The following is a 20707-nucleotide window of genomic DNA, read 5'->3' as shown; positions in this document are numbered from 1 at the left end:
CTCCGTTAACGTAGACTGGAGCGTTCTTCTCATCCCGTGACTTTGCAAAGCTGATAATAAGCTCCTTAGTCTTTGCTGTATTAAGAAAATGAGTTTGCAACTATCGTACGCAATGCTATAATAAACAAATAAAATAAATAAACAATAAATAAAATCAAGTAAACAGCCAGGGCAATCAATATCCAGCAGTACAAAAGCGCAACACAGATGCATGACAGCCATAAAACCAGTATTAAAAGTAGGAACATAAATAATTTATGGATGATGCTTGATCAATTGGTTCAGAGCAATTATAGGTCTGCAGAAAAAGATATTCTTCATTCTGGAAGTCCGAGATCCGCTCTGTACGCTAATTCGTCTCTGTTGGAGATCAACCCGATTACTATTGTGTCGTCTGCGAATTTGACAATGGTGTTGGAGTTAAATGCAGGTACAGTGAGATGGGAGCAGTGTATGTAACTCAATCCACAACCCTGTGGTGTAACAGTGTTCAGGGTATTAGTGGAGAACAGGCGAGCGTCCCGTCTCAATGCCTGCGAACCCTCTGACAAGAAATTCAGGACCCAGATGCAGAGTGATGAGCTGCTGGAGTTCGGAGATGAGCTTGCTGGGGATGACGGTATTAAAAGCTGACAGAAATCCCACAGAAATAAAAGCACCACTTGTCCACCGTTACTTGCATAGACAGTCCAAATTTAAAAAAAAAACAGAAAAAAGAGCACAATCTCTGCCTCAGTCATAATGTCCTTAACTTAATCAAAAGCCCTTCTTTCCATAACGTACTACGTGCTTCCAGATCAGATTATTATCCATCCTGGAGATATTATCACTGATACAGAATCCATCGTCAGTCTACCCTTCCGAAATCCATTTTGATAAAACGCAACATCACTTCTCCATTCCGAAATCCATTTTGATAAAACGCTATGTCACTTCTCCTTTCGGAAATCCATTTTGATAAAACGCTATATCACTTCTCCTTTCCGAAATCCATTTTGATAAAACGCTATGTCACTTCTCCCTTCCGAAATCCATTTTGATAAAACGCTATGTCACTTCTCCCTTCCGAAATCCATTTTGATAAAACGATATATTACTTCTCCCTTCCGAAATCCATTTTGATAAAACGCTACATCACTTCTCCCTTCCGAAATCCATTTTGATAAATCGCTGTATCACTTCTCCTTCCCGAAATCCATTTTGATAAAACGCTATCTCACTTCTCCCTTCCGAAATCCATTTTGATAAAACGCTATATCACTTCTCCCTTCCGAAATCCATTTTGATAAAACGCTACGTCACTTCTCCCTTCGGAAATCCATTTTGATAAAACGCTATATCACTTCTCCCTTCCGAAATCAATTTTGATAAAACGCTATGTCACTTCTCCCTTCCGAAATCCATTTTGATAAAACGCTATATCACTTCTCCCTTCCGAAATCAATTTTGATAAAACGCTATATCTCTTCTCCCTTCCGAAATCCATTTTGATTAAACGCTATGTCACTTCTCCCTTCCGAAATCCATTTTGATTAAACGCTATATCACTTCTCATTTCCGAAATCCATTTTGATAAAACGCTATGTCACTTCTCCCTTACGAAATCCATTTTGATAAAACGCTACATCACTTCTCCCTTCCGAAATCCATTTTGATAAAACGCTATATCACTTCTCCCTTCCGAAATCCATTTTGATAAAACGCTATATCACTTCTCCCTTCCGAAATATAATACAAACGTTCGATTATCGTACGTACTATAAACATATATAAATGGGACTTTAGCGAAACAGTCATATCACTAGAAGAATCAGACGGGGACATCCCAGCTTTAGAACAGAACTGCTATTTTCCATGAGCATGGAAGGAGGCCTAACCTGCAATTACGATTTATACAATTTAATAGCATCTCAAAAGTGTTATCTAATAATAAAAATATTATTTGTAATCCATTCCTGGGCACGGCTGACTTGCACTATTGAGAGCCTTCTTAAAGTCACACTAAGCAAATTCTACATTAGTGATATATTCATTGCTACATGTGACTTCCAACCCCTTATCCTCACTCAGTTTAACCTTTTTCGCTTAAGTTATCTTGAAAATGAATCGCAGAAAGTGACCCTTCTACTATGTCAATCTACCCTGTTTCAGTAACAATATTGCTATCCTCATGAATCGATACTGGAACGTTATTATCCCTGCAAACACATTCCTCGCCCTCTTTGTCTTAATCATTCCCCAAAAATATCTAAGTCGACTTTCCGTTCTAATATTATCACAATATAATCTTCAGTAATCCGTATTTGCAACATTTATGACTTCCCTCAGCGCGGACTGTTCACTTTACTACTTATAAGGTCACTCTGGAACTGATATTCTTGACTTTCCCAAACGCACTAGTGATCTCCCTAATTGCCTCTGCACACTTCTCAGTCCAGCCTGATGCAGGCCTTCCCCTATTAATCCCAATTTACCTGAATCACTTAAAATGCAGTTTGATAAATAGTGTGACATAACCTCACATAAATCTCAAACTTGAGCCCCAACAGTCGTTCGTCAAGTAAAAGCTGAATCTTCTCCCAATTTGCTTTATCAAAAATCCACCTGCAAAAACGGCTTACAGTCTTCGGTACAAATGCATATCCAAACTCATAACGATGGGGTAATGTTCACTCAACAAGCTTCTCACTTCCGACAAATAATTTGAAACCAAAGTTAAATCTACAGCAGTTCCAGAACGATAATGATCATTACATCTCGTGGTGACAAACAGGATTCCTGAATACATACAATATCGGGAATAAAAGAACAAATCTGAAATAAACTTCTTAAAATGTTGACAACTGCGAAAACGGGGTTTTCGCAGTTCACTGCCATATTTGAATTCCATTAAGTGCCTTCACAAGTAGACTGGGATACAGATACTCCACACATCACAGCTTCGTTCATAGCTTCCAACGTAACACGAGTTATAACAAAATACTCCTCTGCGCTTCCACTTTGATGTAAATTTCCACAGTAGGTCTAGATGATTGGGCAGTACAATTGACGACATCGGTTATAAAGATTACAAGTTTGTAAAGCATCTTCCGTTAGAGATCTCTGTTTCCGACATATATCCACTGGCTTCACAGTCTGTACTATGACTGGTAGCACATTATCAATAATCGGAATTCCGTGTCCAAGGCCCTTCTCCATGACTGACATTCATATTAACTAATTATCATGTCAATTCTAAATTGACCGACAGGCGCCTCAGCCGGTAAGAGCAGGGCGCACAGGTTGTTGGAAAGGTGCCCCCATGGGCAGCCTCTCCTCTACTATTGGTGCCACTCCAACTGCATGTCAGAGCTCAGCGAGTTGCTGTTGTTGGTCCTAGCCGGACTCACCTTCCCTTTTCTCGCACGGTGTGTCTGGGATCTGAGGAGATGTTTTGAGGCAGGCAGTGAGCAAAGAGGCGAGGTCTATAGACTACATTTGCCAAACTGCTCCACCTACCGGCCTGTTGACCACTTTGCACTGGTTCGTCCCCTCCACATCCGCGCCCCCCCCCCCCCACCCACATCTTCATGCTCTGACTTATTCTCCTTTTATCAATTCCGATGAAGAGATTTGGCATGAATCATCGACGATTTCCTCTTTTCCATAGAAGCTGTCTGGCGTGCTGAGATCCTCCATCGTTTCTGTCTGTTGCTTGAAGTGCTCCAGATTTTTATTTCTTGCACAAATAACCTACGTGTGTAAAGGGAATATAATTGCACTCAGTATTGCAGGGATAGTCACAATAAAGTTCAAACAAGCGTGTGAGGTTATTCTCACTGTTATACCCAGTAAATATTCTTGAAAATAAAATATACATTTGACCTCCCTCCCTACTCACTGCAACTCAGTCCTTAACATCCTAAACGCACTCAGCGTTTCTGTCTCTTCTGTAGAAGGAGTTTAACTCTAATTGACACTTTTTTCGTGTTCTTTTCATTCATGTTAACTGTTTGAAAAAGTTGAAGATTGTTAAATATTCGTACTTTGTAACTTTATGCTGTTGTACGATCTGTCATTTCTTGGCCACCGATAATCGTATATTAGCAGTATTTACACAGAATTCACTGAAATCGATACTCATCTAATCGGAACATCAGGACAGTCTTCATTTTCATTTTTAGAATTTTTTTTGTTGCGAAATCTGTAACAGCTATCAAGTGATACAAAACTTCAGCAGATTAATATGTATACAATTAATAACGCCGAAGAAATAAACTGACTTTAAAATATAAAAATTGATACACACACACACACACACACACACACACACACACACACACACACACACACACACACACAGGGAAAAAAAACATTAGGAATCACCCCCCCCCCCCCGGAGCAATACGTTTGAACATCATCTAAATATTTAAAAAAAAGTCATCAACCGCCAGTTCCTATTTAAATAAAAAAAAATTGGAAGGAAACCATATAACTTAATTCAAATTAAATGATAATAATTGGCAAAAGAGCCCCATCTTCTCTCAAAATCAAATCGAGGATCTAAAGTTCTACTTCAAATTTGTTTTCCAGTCTAAGACATAACATTACTTGAGAAAACCATTCAATTAATGTAGGGGTAGAAATATCGTTCCGTTTAAATAAAATAGCCCTTCTTACCAGTAGTGTAACAAATGCAATTACATGTTGATCTGAGGAAGAGATACCCTGAATATGATGCAGAACAATTCCTAATAGAACAGTCAATCTAATAGGTTGTAAATTAATTTCAAAGCTTTAGGAATTGTGGAGAATAAAGATTTCTAAAACGATTTTAATGAAAAACATGATCAGAACATATGTGACAAAGTAGCTACTTCAGTTTTACATCTATCGCAATAGTTGTCTATATTAGGAAATATTTTAGTCTCTCCTGTGTTATGTGTTAAATTATAACGGTGAACAATTTTAAAATTAATTAAACAATGGTTGGCACATACAGAAGAAGAATCTACGTGTTTCAAAACTCGAAGGCAATCTTCATTAACAAAGGTCATATTAAGTAGTCACCCCTAATCTTGTTTAACCTTTAGTGATAGGTTCTCTTTTTGTAACCAAAATAAATTATAAATTCTGCCAATGGAACCTTTCACTAAGGGATTCAATTTCAAAATGATATCCAACAAATCAGATTCTTGTAAATATGGAAACTTATGTAAATATTGCTGTAATAAATGTTTAACCTGAAAATATTGCAAAAAATGTGTATGAGCGAGAGAATATTTATTAATTAACTGCTCAAACGTCATCAATCGACCATCACAAAATAAATGTGTAAAAGAATGGATTCCTTTATTTTTCAATAGAAGTAAAATGGGGTCAGTTGTTGAAGATTTAAATGAAAAGTTTCGATATAAAACTAGACAACGTAAATTGTTTAAAATTTAAAAAAAAAATACGAAACTGATCCCAGATCCGTAGGGATTGTTTAATAACCGGATAAAGATCTAAATTTGGAATTTTAGAGATCTGTAAATGTAATGGAGCTCCTGAAATTGAAGTTAAATGGAATTGTTTAACAGCTTTTAATTCCAAATCAGCACATAATGGTTTTTGGTTCTTATCAAGCCAATATAAGCAAAACCATAATTGTCTAATATTCACAGCCCAATAATACAGTCTTAAATTAGGAAGTGCAAGTCCACCATCTTTTCAATTTTTTTTTGTAAATGATACTTATTAATTCTTAGTCTATTATTGTTCCAAATAAAAGAAGAAATAATAGAGTCAAATTGATCGATTTTTCTCAGTTAAAAAGATAGGTATATTTTGGAAAATATATAAAAATCTAGGTAAAATAATCATTTTCACAGCATGAATACGACCTATTTAAGAATACTAAGTGGATTCCATCTAGAAAATTGTTGTTTCATGGAGTCCATTGAAGGAACTATATTCGCTTTATAGAGATCTTTATATTTTTAGTAGTTATAATACCTAAATATCTAAATGTATTAACAAGTCTAAAAGGAATATCATTATATATACTAACATGGACATTTAACGGGAACAATTCACTTTTATTCAAGTTAAGTTTATATCCTTAATATTTCCCAAAATCTTTAAGTGTTTCCAAAAGATTAGGAATTGATTCCTCAAGATTCGAAATGAAAAAAAAACGAAAGATCATCTGTATAAAGAGAAATCTTATGCATGGTTCCATTCATAGAGATACCACGAATGTGTTAGCTTCTCGTAATATTATAGCTAAAGGCTCCAATACAAGAATAAATAATGAAGGATTTAATGGACATCCCTGTCTAATGCCACGAGAAAGGGAGAAAAGAGAAGACCTGCATTTATTAGTAATGACCGTGGCAATAGGATTCTTATAAATCATTTGAATCCATCTATTGAAATTATTACCAAAACCAAATTTTTCTAATACTTTGGAAATGGCCACAGAACTCTATCAAATCCATTTTCAGCATCGAGAGAGATAACGCATTGAGGTTGCTTCGATAACGATAAATATATAATGTTCATCGATCTCCGAATGTTACAGAAAGAATAACGGACTTTAATAAAGCCCGTTTGATCCATAGAAATTATTTTAGTCAAATATTTCCAGCGATTAGACATTATTTTAGAGAGAATTTTTGCATCCACATTTAATGGCGAAATAGGTCTATATGATGAACATTCAACAGGATCTTTCTCTTTTTTAAGAATTAAGGAAATAGATGCTTCATAAAAAGAAGAAGGTAAATTACCCTTCTCAAAGTATTCATGAAATATTTCCAAAAGGTACGGAGAATGTAATTTTTCAATTTTTTTGGTAAAATCACACTGAATAACCATCAAGTCCAGGAGCTTTACCAGATTGCATTGAGAAAATAGCTTTCTGAATTGCATGCTCGGTAATTGGAGCATCAAGCATCTGTTGACCTTCAGGAGAATTTTTTTGGAAATTTAATCTTATGTAAAAAAAATGCCTTCATTTTGGAGGAATCTGCAGAAAATTGAGATCTATAAAGTTCAGAGTAAAAAATCTTGAAATCTTAATGTCCTCATGATTACTTACTATATCTCTATTATTTTTACGGATCTTTAGGACTTGTCTTTCAGCTCTAGCTGTTCTGAATTGAGAAGCTCAGAGCTTATTATTTTTATCTCTAAAAATATAAAATTGACTTTTCAATTTAAGCAAATATCCTTCAATAGGATATATTAGTAATAAATTATACTGAGATTGTAATTCTACTCTTTTTTAAAATGAAACAACATTTGGAGAGATAGCATTGATGTTATCTAATTCTTTAATTTGTTTAGAGATTTTATCTAATTCCATTCTTGCTTGTTTCTTCGGTTTAGCTATATACGAAATAATTTGACCGTGTAGATAAGCTTCTAATGTATCCCAAATTACTAACTTAGAGACTTTTCCTATATTATTAAAGAGAAAAAGCTCTTTTATCTGAGCTTCGATAAACTCAACAAATTCCGAACTTTGTAATAAATGTTCTGGAAAACGACAAAATGGTCTGGTAGAAACAACAAATTTCAGTTCAAATATTAAGTTTAAAGGAGCATGATCAGAAATAGCAATCGCATCATACTCACATTTCTAAACATTGAATAAAATTCGAGGGTCAACTATAAAATAGTCGATTCTCGAATATTTATTATAAAAATGTGAGGAAAAAGAATATTCTCTATCACTAGGGTGCATATGCCTCCAGATCTCAATTAAACCGTAATCAATTAAAAAGGAATAAGTGACGCAGAACGATTAAGGAGTTGATACTTGGATGATGACTTATCCATTAAAAGATTTAGACAAGTACTAAAATCACTGCCCATTAATAACATATATTGATTTAAATCAGGTAATAGAGCAAAAACTGTTTTAAAAATCAGCGATCATGAACATTTGGTCCATAAATATTAACAAAGTAATATTCCTATTACAAATTATTCCTTTAACAATCAAAAGTTTAACATTAATATCAGCTATAATATCCTCTTGATTAAAAGGAATATTGGAATCAATAAAAATAGAAACACCTCTAGTTTTACTCTGGGATTTTGCGTGAAACTGAGGACCCTCTAATATTTAAAAAATCGCTTTTTATCACATAACCTGATATGCGTCTCTTGAGCAAAGATTATGTCAGGCTGGAAACGGTTAATAACTTTCAACGTTTTCTTACGCTTAATAGGATGATTCCAACCGCGGACATTCCAACTTAAAGCATTTACCTGTTTAGATATCATCATGGATCTTTACATATAAATACAATAGACGCATGTCAGGATAGGGTAGTCGAAAATGGCGGAGATGAACAACGATAAAAATAATTGGCGTATGCTCCGGTATTCCATAACGGGGGAAAAAAAATCCCACCCAAACTACAAAGCCAAGAAACAAGTCAATATCAATCGACGCCAGCACCAAGAAAAGCATAGATGCAAATCCAAGCACCGCCTCCCAAAGTGAAAAAACAAAAGAAACTTCTCTGTCTCCCTCTACCGAACATAAAACTCATTACAGTCGACATATATCTCAATAGAATTCACTTGGACGGAAAGTGTTTTTCTTGTGAAGCAAACGACCTTCAATTTGAAAGTAACCTTCACAAAATTAGATGAGGGATGAAAAACACATCTAAAACAATTCTTTAAATATTTGCACAAAAGAAAAACTATCGCCAACTTTAAATTGTCCGATCTATCTTTAGAACATAAGGGAATCCAAATAATTACTGAAAAGTTCCTTACAAAAGCATACGATACAAAAAAACAATTAATTAATTTAAATCTGCAGAAAAAAAATTCTAAATGGTTCAAACTTATTACAGTCTATCAACAGTTCTCCCTCTATGTCTTCTGAAATTGAAGCCGTCCAAACCAGTCTGTTTCAGAGATAAAAATGTATTTTGGGGTAACAACTTCTGTAGCCATCAGATCTTCCAATCTCATCACTCTTTACACCCGAGACAATCAAGCCAGTATAAATCATTCAAGCTTCAGGTTTCAGACTCGTCATCCGATGCGTCGGATAAAGAATTAATAAAACTCAATGCTTCGACTGGATCATCAAAAATATGAAAGCCAGACATTTTGACAAAAAAAAAACTAAATTTCGCTGGATACTGAAGCAGTGGAAAGAGCTTTTTTATCATACGCTAATGTCATAACCGATGCAAATCCAGTACGCCTCTTAACCATTTCACGTGGAAAATCTTCAAAAAGGCGAATGTCTGAATCCTGATACTGAAATAGTCTTTTTTTCCCCTCGCAAGCTTAATAATACGGTCTTTGTCTCTGAATAGGAGAAAACACACAACAATATGTCTGTTTTTATCTTGATCCAAAAATTTAATTTACTTATTTTTTTTGCAATTTATTCTTTGTTATTGAAGTTCATCAAACAAGCATTTCCATAAGATGTATCTAAGTGCCGATTCTGTGAGCCATTTCGATATCTGAAGGCTGTAAACAAACCTCCGGAAATAAAGACTGAAACATTTTTGCGAAAAAAATCCAGTGTGTCGGCCGATACTGATTTCTCTTTTAATCCAACAATTCCGATATTATTCCGACGTGATCGAGCTTCGAGATCGACGATCCATTGTTGGACTTTTTTCCAAACGAGAAGAAAGGTCAGCAGCATTTCCACTAACTTCTTTAAGATCAAGGCTCAGAGAGTCAACTTTTCCTTCGAATTCCTCTGTTAAATGAGTTTTCTCAATGCCGATATTGCTGATTTGAGATTCTAGTCACTTTACCCAGGGGGATTCCTCCGAGAATTTGTCAGCTTTTTTGTGCTTCCCATTGCCTAGATCCGGATTTCTTTTGGCGCTTCTGAGAACATCCATAATTATAACTGTTCCTCTACAGATCTGACTGAATAAAATTGAAATTTCAAAGTTTAAAACGGAAAAGGGTGGTCAAGAAGCGACTTTGTCTTACATGTCCATAAACGTGAGGCGGAGCAGGAATTCAATTATATTATGATCACTGCCTTTTAATGGTCCCGAATAAGATCTAGGTCGTTACACAACACCCAATGTAAGATAGAAGTTCCCGATTAGGCTCAACCATCAGCTGCTCTAAAACACCATATTGAAAGCATCCACTCTCTTGCAATCTGACACATTCTGACTCTCCAAATTGTCCTGCAGATTGAGTCACCCACTATAATTATGTCATTGAATTTATTACATAAATGCCAAAAATTCAGGAGTATCTGGGGCAGAAGTGAGGATAAATGTTTTTACCAAGGAAAGAAGGTGTTTTGGAAGCTAAAAGGCCTGAAGGTAGATAAGGCTCCTGGACCAGAAGGTGAACCCCGCCCCAGGGTACAGAAATACCCCTCTATGTCCATTTCATCCGTGGACCTAAGTAAACGTCTTTTAAATATTGAAATCGTCCCTGCCACTTGCTCTGGCAGCTCGTTGCGCATCCTCCCTCCCTCAGAATGAAGAAGGTTCTCCTTAGCTTCCTCTTAATGTAATGAGTAATTTCTATCAAGAATGAATAGATTTTGCAATGGTTCTGGCCGACTAGAAAGTTGCAAATGTCACTGCACACTTTAAGAAGTGAAGGAGGCAGAGGAAATAATCTTATATGACAGCTAGTCTGATCTCAGTGGCCAGGAAGGTATTCGAGTGTAATAACGGTGAGTTTTTTTGGATACTGTAATTGGGGACACATGATGAAGTAGGCCAAAGCCAGCAGGAATCCTTTCGAGGAAATCTTGTCTGACAAATCTCTTGGAAATTCTTCAGGAAATAACAGTCGGGATAGATAAAGCAGAGGCAGAGGATGTTCTTTGTTTCGATTTTCAGATGACCTTTAACAAGGTACCCAATGCAAGGCTCATTGAGATAGTAAAGAAGCATGGAATAGAAGAGGACATTGCTTTGTGCATCCAGAACTGGCTTGCCCACAGAAGAAAAAGCGTGGTTATAGACAGGTCATATTCTGCGTGGAGTTCGTTGACCAGTGGTGTGCCTTCGGGATCTGTTCTGGGAACCCTGCTTTTCGTGATATTTATAAATGACGTGAATGAGGAACGGGAGGAATGGTTAGTAAATTTGCTGATGGCACAAAGATTGGGGGGTGTTGTCGATAATGTGGAGGGTTGTCAGAGGTTACAGCGATATATTGATAGGAAGAAAACTGGGCTGAGAGCTGGCAGATGGCGTTCAACTCAAATAAGTGTGAGGTGGTTCATTTTGTTAGGTCAAATATGATGGCAGAATGAAGGATTAATGGTAAGATTCTTGGCAGTGTGGACGATCAGAGGGGTCTTGGGGTCCGAGTCCATTGGACACTGAAAGCTGCTACGCAGGTTGACTCTGTGGTTAAGGAGGCGTACGGTGCTTTGGACTTCCGTGGGAATGAGTTTCGGAGCCGAGAGGTAATGCTGCAGCTATTATGGACCCTGATCAGTCTCCACTTGGAGTAGTTTGCTAAATTCTGATCACCACTCTGGAGGAAGGATATGAAAACCACAGAAAGTGTGCAGAGAGTATAAGCAACGATGTTCCCTGGAGTGGGGAGCATGTCTTATGAGAATACGTTGAGTGAAGTCGGACTTTTCTCCTTGGAGTGACGGAGGATGAGAGGACACCTGATGGAGGTGTACAGGATGATGAGAGGCATTGATCGGAGGAGATATCAGGAGTAAGTTTTTTTTTAGGCAGAGAGTAGTGAGTGCGTGGAATGGGCGTCGGTGGTTGAAGCGGAAACGATAGGGTCTTCTAAGAGTCTCCGGGATAGGTACATGGAGCTTAGAAAAATCGAGGGCTATGGGTAAGCCTAGGTAGCTCTAGGGTAAGGACATGTTCGATACAACTTTGTGGGCCGAAGGGCCTGTATTGTGTTGCAGGTTTTCTATGTTTCTAAGGTGCTGCAGGTGAGGCTGCTTAACAAGATCCCAGTCCATGGAATTACGGGAAAGATACTTGTATGGATCGACGATTGTCTGACTGACAAGGGAGAAAGAGTCAGAATAATGTGCGCAATTCTGTTTTGCTGTCGGTAACTAATGGTGTTCCATAGCGGTGGGTATTGATACCGCATCTTTTCATTTTAAATCTGAATGATATGGATGAAGGAATTGATACCTTGGTGAAGAGCTTTGCAGTTGATACAAAGATAGGTATGGGAAAGGGACTTTCGAGCAAAGCGGAAGTCTGCAGACGGACTTTGATAGGTTTGAAGAACAGGCAACGAAGTAGCAGATGAATTACAGTGTATTCAAGTGTACGGTCATGTACAAATAGTAGAAGGAATAAGGGTGTAGAAAAAAAGTAAATGGGAGAAAATTTAAAAAAAAACAGAGGTGCGTAGGTATTTGGGAGTCCTTAAGTAGAAGTCCCTATAGGTTTGCTTGCAGATTGAGTGATTAAGGATGACAACTGTAATGTTAGCAGATAAGAGCAAGGATGTGATACTGTCGCTTTATAACGCGCTGATCAGATCTCTCTTGGTGTATTGTGAGCAGTTTCCAACCTCCTATCTGAGAAAAAGATGTGCTTGTACTGGAGCGGTTCCGGAGAAGGCTCATGAGAGTGATTCCAGGAATGAAAGGGTTAACGTAAGAGAGGCGTTAGATGACTTTGACCCTGTACACGCTGGTCTGGAACAAAGAGAGGGATCTCATTGAAACCTATTAAATATTGAAAGGCCTCGACAGAGTGGCTGTGAAGAAGATTCACCCCACACACTGTGAGCCTGGGACCAGAGGCCACCGGCTCAATACACAGGTCATCCACTGAGTGCAGAGATGAGGAGGAATTTCTGTAGTCAGGGAGTGGGAAATCTTTGGAATTCATTACCACGGACGGAGTAGAGGCCAAGTCATTGAGTGTATTTTAAATGGATGTTCAAAGATTATGTGGAGAAGGCAGGAGAATGGGGTAGAGAGGGATAATCAATTGGATACAAGGGAATGGCAGTGCAGACTCGAATGTGTGAGCAGCCTCTGTCTCATATCTCATGGTCTATGGTCTGAAGAAGAGGCTATTGAGGTTGCATTAGGGTTAGGTTATTGTTAGGGTATCCACGCCTGGGTTATTGTATTCAGTTTTGGTCGTTCTGCTTTCGGAGTGAGGCCGTCAAGCTGGAATGAGTGCAGAGATTTACGAGATTAGTGCCGTTACTGGAAAGACTGAGTCCTGGAGAAATGCGGAATGTTTGCTATCCTTTTCCACACTTTTGTGAAAACAACAACCAGACGGCACTGGTTTAAGGTCAGAGAGGATTGGGTTACTAGGGATCCCAGGGGAAAATTATTAATCCACTCCCCCTTCCGGTTCATTGTTTAACTAACACGGTGAGTGCACTCTCAGATTGGAGGAGCAACACCTCATATTACATCCGGGTAGTTTACAACCCGATGGCATCAACATCGATATCTTTGACCTTATCTCCACCTTTTCCTTTCTTCAACCCACACGCCCGTTTCCTCCATTCTGTCTCCCACTTCTGTCTTCTCCACTGCTGATCGTCTCCCTCTGGTTCCTCTTTTACTTCAATTTTTTTCCCATTATCCGCTCTCCTATCCTATCAGATTCCTTCTTTTCAGAGCCAACACAAGGAAATATGCAGATACAGGAAATTCAAACAACAACACACACTTTCACTCTTATCTGGCTTCACCGATCATCTACCAGCTTGGACTCTTTCCACTCCCCGCACCATCTTATTCCGGCTTCTCCCCACTTCCAGTCCCGATGAAGGGTCTCGGCAGGAAATCTCTGTTTTGCTTTATCCCCCTTTATAGAAGCTACCTGACCTCCTGTCTTCCTCCAACATTTTGTGTATGTTACTCTGCATATCCGACATCTGCAGAATCTCATCGGGACAAAGTGCATAATGCAGAGACTACATCAGAGTTCATACCAGAGTTCATACCAGCCCCAAGGGTGCAAGAGGAAGAACCCGCAGCAGTCCTGGACAGGCTACGTGAGAGGCTCGGTAACTTGGCCCCCATACCCACTTCACAGCATGGGCAGAACCCGACCTGCGTACCCAAAGACATGCAGACTGTAAGTTTGTGTTTGTATGACGGGGCGGACACCGGACACCGGACACCGCTACAACGGCCCTACGAGGGGCCGTTCACGGTGATCAGAAACAACGGGTCTACGTTCGTGCTGGGCATTGGGGGAGAGAGGCGGTTTTCACAGTGGACCGACTCAAACCGGCTCAAATGTATTTGGCGCAGCCGGTCGAGGTTCAGGCACCGCGGCGCAGAGGCAGACCTCCCAGACTGAGAACACTGGGGGGTGTATCGCCAGTTCTGAGGGGGTGGGGGATTATGTGGCGACCCACTTACCAGCGCACTCGAACCGGCTCACAAAGTGGCGCGCCGGCATTGAGGCCGGACCCAAAAAGGGCGCCAGGCCTTCTTCACCAGCAAGGGGAAAAGCCCGCGCGCGGGACAGGTCCCTGAATATGCGCACGGGCAGGGAGAGAACATGAAGGCTTTAAAGCAAGGCCGAGAAGTTTGAATAAATTTCTTTTGCAACTGCAACTCACCGACTGCGTGTCGTTAATCCAGCGCTGTGTGTAGCACACCGCTAAAATTTGTCATTTTGAAGCTCTAAAAGATGGAAATAAAAAAATAAAAAGTAATCTTGCTTAAAATATTAAAGAAACGTGTCATCTTTAAATCTTTGACTTTTGGATATCAGGTCATCTTTTACTCGCTTAGCTGTTCACAGTGACAGACATTTTGACTAGGGGTGCCCCAATTTTTGCCTGCCACGGTATTTTGGTTATTTTTGCGCTGAAATTTATTCCTGCCACATTTTCTTCCTTTCACATTTTCCCCGACAAGTCATTCTGCGAAATCACATGTAGTGTGAAGCATTTGTGAATAATTCTCTAATTCGTGCGTCTCCATCCATTTCACCGTTTCAAAATACATATATTTTAATATTTTAAACATGTGAAATTCCGCACATGATGTAATCCAAAGAAACACACTAAACGCTGGAGAAACTCAGTAGGTCAGGCGGCATCTGTGGACATGAATAAACAGTTGACGATTATTCCATCATCGACCCGAGACCTTTCTTCACGTCTGGCAAGTAAGCGGGGAGACGCCAGAATAAATGGCGTAGGGAGGGAAAAGAAGAAGCGAAATGCGTATAAAAGACAAATCGCTGGAGCGGAAGCAATCTGGTAAGTGAGGACAGTGGAGCACAGGGAAGACGGAGCAGGACGGGGACGACGTGTGAGGTGATAGACGCGTGGGAATAAACATGAGGACAGAGCGGTGAATAGAAGTAGAGAGGAGGAGGAGGGATGTTTTTAACCGACATTCATGACATCAGATTGTTGCTCCTACGTCTTGAGTTTATCCTCACCGATGGCACAAGAATAATCCATAGACCTGCTGGAGCGATGGTGCTCGACGAAATAACGCCGTCTCCTAGTTTATTTTCCTCCTCACGATGGCGTTAGAGAAGGACAGAAACATAGAAAAGTAGTTACAATATCAGTGGATGAAACATTCATGTGTGGTGAAATAACGTTAGCCGCGCACAAGTATTCCACAGTCCGAGTACCTGAACCCTGTGGCTATGTTTGTTCGCCAATGCACTGGAGACATCATTGTGAACACTGAAAGTGCAGTAGCCGAGGTCGGCAGGTATGCAACTAAACTGCTGTGTCAGTCTCTTCTATCAGATTTAACCGGAGAAATTCAACACATTTCGCTATGGTACTCTAGTCAGACCAATATTATATACTATTCCATCATTATTTTTCCAGTCAGCGAAGGCAGGTATTCGGGATGTATTGAACACTACGTTATCAATCTGCCTGACTGCCTCCAATGATGTTTGAACTTCAATTTCCTAGTTTTTTGTCTACATCAGCCCTCTAGAGAGCCTGATCACTCATTATGAATATACCAGCCCTACTCATCCGTGGAAGGTAATCGCCACATACCTCAAAACTGACCCTCGTCTTCCCTTCAATGGTCGTCTGGCAAACTGATCAGTTTCTTTCTTGAACTGACGACGGAATCACTTGCTACTACATAGTCCTGTCAAAACCACGGATTCGGCAGTGCAGTTAGGACAATTGCGATTGCGAATTTGCACGTGTCAGCTAAATATTACTTATTCGTCATTGTATTTAACATCATACTTGCCATCGTTGTCCCTGTCCAGACTTGGACAGAGCATAGCAACGTTTCGCTGCCGTTTTGCATTGGCCTTCCCTGAGATATTGGACTTACAAATCAACTCCTTTTGAGAAATTTAGATAACGGCCCTCTTTAGCCCAGCGTGTATTGTTTATTTTCCCTTTAAACGCCAACTCACATTTTTTTCTATATTTTTAGATGGTGGTTAAACGTACTGCTTCCGTAGGTTGCATACTGATTCCTAATGGTTTTTTTCGTAGTTTTTTTTTCACAGTTAGATCAGGTTTGTTTTTCCCTTCTTTTTTCTATACATATATATATATATATATATATATTTCATTTTTATAAATTATGATTAGTTTTTTTTCAGCTCTATTAATTGTATACATATTGATTTGTTGATATTTTGTATTACTCTATAGTTGTGGAAGATTATGTATGAATAAAAAGATTCTAAAAATGAAAATATTTTCCCTTTAACGCTGTTCATATTAAAGTCTGTGGAATATTGACCTGCTTCAGTGTCTCTCACTCCGCACTTGGGCGATATCCGAACGTGGTAACAAGTCTCTCTAGACACAGTGAACGGTTTTTCTTACGTGCAATCCAGTTCAGACAATTTAATGCACAACTACATCAAGATTGATAATTTACTGATCGAAACCGGCTTCAAAGATTACCGGGAGAAGGCCAGGGAATTGGGGTTGCGGAGGGGTAAAAAGGATCAGTCATGATGGAATGGCGGAGCAAGATTGATGGGCCAAGTAGCCTAATTCTGCCCCTACATTGTGTGGTCTTAACGTTACTCGTCCTGCCAGAGAGCTTCCACTGCTGAAAAGGCGGTCATGGGCCGACATATCGGACCGGGAATAGAGACAGGAATTGAGGAAGTTAGTCACTGGGAAATTGTGCTTTATTTTGTGGCTGGAGCTCAGGTGATCGACGAACCCTCAATTCTTCTGAAGAAGAGACGCGACCAGAAATATCGACTGCTTATTCATGCCCAGTTGCTGACCTGTTGAGGCCTTCCAGCATTTTGTGTAGGCTGCAATTAATTTAATTAACGGGTTCAATACGTTCAGTGCCTTTGTAGGTCTGGATGCTATATTAGTTTAAAACTCTTCACTATATTAACTTACAAACATCATATTATTTTAAAATATTTCTATTGCAGGATCTATAACTGAGATAATTTCCAGCGTGAAACTGAGCTTCCCAATAGCAGGAGGTCATTGATCTATGATGAAAAATTCCGTGGAGCTTAGGAATGGACAAGATCAAAGATAGTAATCATGAAACCGAGAGGTGAGACTGAGAGTGTTTCGCAACAACATTCACTGAATTCTCGCATCGTCATTTCTTCGCCTTTGAGATTTTGCAATTTCGTGTCAAGCTATCCATACATGATTACAACTGGAATTTTACTTGAATTACATCATGTTTATTTTTACCCCAGCTGTTGGAAGACACGTCAGTCTTGTGTAGTATTGAATATTCAGTGTGCTGGAGCAAGTGTAAACGAATGACCGGGGAGATTCATCAGCTCAGTGTTTCTTCAGCGAGATCGCGGGCAGCTGGAAGACAGACTGAATCTCACATAGAATACGTGAAACATTTTCCCGTGTGAGAAAGATATATTACATGCTCATTGCCGTTATTGGTGTTCTTGGTAAGAACACAGGTGAACCAACTTTTGCAGTTCTGTGTGAGTGGTCTTTGGACTCGTTCTGTTACCGACAGCGTTGTGATGCCGGTGTATTAGTCAGTGCGGTGCGGACTGCTGAGAAAACTCTCCGCTCGGTCAGAAGTGCCCTTGCAGTTTAATCAGTTGCCTCGGCTGAAACTGAGCTCGCAATTAAAACGGATGTACGGTGAAGATGGAGGAGATGGATTCATGTTGTGAAATCATGGCAGGCAGTTTTGACTTCAATGCAAAGCCGTTCTCAGAGTAAACTCGGATACTGCAGCGGGCTCGGAGCCTTTTCGGGGTCCTTGGTGTTATTCCATTTCAACAGTGTAAAATATTTAAATTCACGAAATTGCTGCAGGTTTACAGGCGATGCTTGAAGTGGATCGCCGGTGAGATTCAGGCGAGAGCGGCAGACAGCACTTGTGAGTTAGTATCCGAACCGTCGGGAGTTCGGAAATTTGAAATAAGGGTCTGTGTGCAGTTTCGTGAACCAGGGTTTGCTTCCATGCCCTGATTGAAGAGGGGGTTGAGAAAACACAGAGATGCACGATGGGGATCAGACCACATAAGTTTCATGCGATACTCCGCTCTGGAACAATGAGCATCAATGTATTTAGAATAATGCTGCAGTGGCTTAGAGTAATCCCCGGGGGGGACGGGGGACCAACAACAACTAATGTTTATATTATTATATTATATTATTATTATTCTCCCTTGGAAATCGGATGTTATCAGCACTAAAGTCCAGAATACCCGAATCATCCGGCGGGTCAGGCAAAATCTTAAAAAGCGAAATTTAAAAATTTCTGATCGGTTACCTTAACATAGTGTGAAGGAACAGCGGCCCAGCGCAGTTGCAGAATATAAAATAAGGGAGCCAAGCGAAGCTCCTGGACGAAATAGGCAAACGGGAGTTGAGGAGGTGTCAAAGACATAAGAACGGGAGAAATAAATTAAATCATGGGCTGATCGAACTCTTCCAGGCCTCCCAATCCCTTGCCTTCGATTGATTTCAACGAGGTCACCCCTAATTCTGCTGAGATCCGGTGAATAGAGATCCAGTGAAAATAGACTCTCTTCATGTGACAATCCGTTCAGTTTCAGTGCTAAGGGCACAGACACAGATAGGAACGTCCCTTTAGAACAGGGATGAGGAGGACATTCTGCAGCGGAAATAAAGCATCTGTGGAATTCATTGTCATCGCTCGTTGTGGAGCCCATCCTATTGGGTTTATTTAAAGCGGAAGGTGACAGGTTCTTGATTAGTAAGGTTGTCAAAGGTGACGAGAAAACGCTTGGAGAATTGAGTTGAGAGGGATAATGTATCAATCATGATGGAATGGCGGAGAAACATCGATGAGCCGAATAGTATAATCTGTTTCTATGTCTTGTGGCATTGTGGCCAAGTTCGGTGACGAACTAATGGTGAATATTGTTTTTAATGACTCACATACCAACCTGACTGGCGTCCCTGGGACAAAAGGCGGAGGCTCGGGAGTGATTGCTTCAAAGATGGTCTCCCAGATAAACATGGCGCGACGAAGATGGGAGTCGAACCCACGCGTGCAGTGCACAATGGATTAGCAGTCAATTGCCTTAACCGCTCGGCCACTTCTTGCTCTTGTGATTGGAGCTTCTGAAACTCTTCAGAGCAATTACAGACTCTGCTTCTGATTCACACATTTGTTTTCAGATTCTATGTCGATTTCCTTTGCTCGCTGTGATGACCAGAGTTCATGGACATGGATAAGGAAAATGTAGAGAGATTTGTGCCAACCACAGGAAACTTGGAAATAGCTAATGCAGGCACCTTCGGCGCTATGGAAATGCTGTGGCAAAAGGCTTCATTCAGTGCTCCGCCACTCGGAGAACCCGTGACTGTTTTCTGTTGTACAATGAGATAAATTTATGTTGAATTAAATAATATTTCAGTAGTTTTGTTGTCATATTGCTCGTTTTCAAGTGAACAGATATTAAGAGAATTTGCCACCTGGCTCTGTCTAGAATGACGACTTTCCGTGTATTGGGCAAATGCAATAACTCGATAGATACTGTATTACAGACACGCTGAAGGGCACCTCCGGCTGTGCGCAGCCGCAGATCCGAACACCCCAATGCTTACACGACACAAACACTTTTCGGTTCTGGATTACCAAACCAACGGCTGAAATATCTAAAAAGTAATCGAGTTCACTCTATCAATAATGTATTAAATGTGGTGGACCATATTCAATTATTCCATCACAGAATATAACGCGGCCGTAAAAGACAGTGGTGTGGGCATTTTACAATTCCTTTCTGTGTGACAGAAAGAGAATATTGAATTTAAACGGACAGCCTAAAGCAGCAATGAATGGAGAGATATTAAGAACAATGATCGAATGTTCACCTGGGATAACAACACTGCATACCAGTACTTTTAGCTCGTTCAGGAAACAATTCTACACGTGGAAACTCCTTGCAGCAGTCAGCATGTTCCCCATTTTTTCCATTGGAATTTCCCACAGAATGCGGCCGTGTGGCCTAATGGATAAGGCGTCTGACTTCGGTGCTTGAATCGAAGTCATCAGAAGATTGCAGGTTCGAGTCCTGTCTCGGTCGTTTTACTAAATTGGTGATTTTGGTTCCATTCTGTCTCTCACTCTCTGCAGCATGTCCCAGTTCCGCGTGGGGACTAATCGAAGTATACCACCTCAGTGGAAAATGTAATGCCACGTCATTGTTATACGCATCACATTATACGTCTAGTCTGTGAGGTATTTCTGCAAACACTTTCATAATCAATTCACTGGAGCTCCTCAGATGTTCCGGTGGAGCTGTTGTTGGGACGGTAAGTTTATTTCACATTCAGCTCTGTCGCCAAG

General features: G+C 39.9%; 2 non-coding genes across 2 annotated transcripts; one reads left to right on the top strand and one right to left on the bottom strand.

The window, feature by feature from the left end:
- Positions 1-19379: 19379 nt before the first annotated feature.
- trnas-gcu (transfer RNA serine (anticodon GCU)) lies at positions 19380-19463 on the bottom strand. The gene has a single exon. It is a non-coding gene; the product is annotated as a tRNA-Ser (tRNA).
- An 892-nt stretch (positions 19464-20355) lies between these two features.
- On the top strand, positions 20356-20444 carry trnar-ucg (transfer RNA arginine (anticodon UCG)). The gene is given in 2 exon segments: positions 20356-20392; positions 20409-20444. It is a non-coding gene; the product is annotated as a tRNA-Arg (tRNA).
- Positions 20445-20707: the final 263 nt, after the last annotated feature.

Source organism: Hemitrygon akajei, unplaced genomic scaffold (genome assembly GCF_048418815.1).
Source record: "Hemitrygon akajei unplaced genomic scaffold, sHemAka1.3 Scf000130, whole genome shotgun sequence".
NCBI lineage: Eukaryota > Metazoa > Chordata > Chondrichthyes > Myliobatiformes > Dasyatidae > Hemitrygon > Hemitrygon akajei.
Note: the sequence above shows the minus strand (reverse complement) of the source record. Positions and strands in the feature narration are given on the sequence as shown.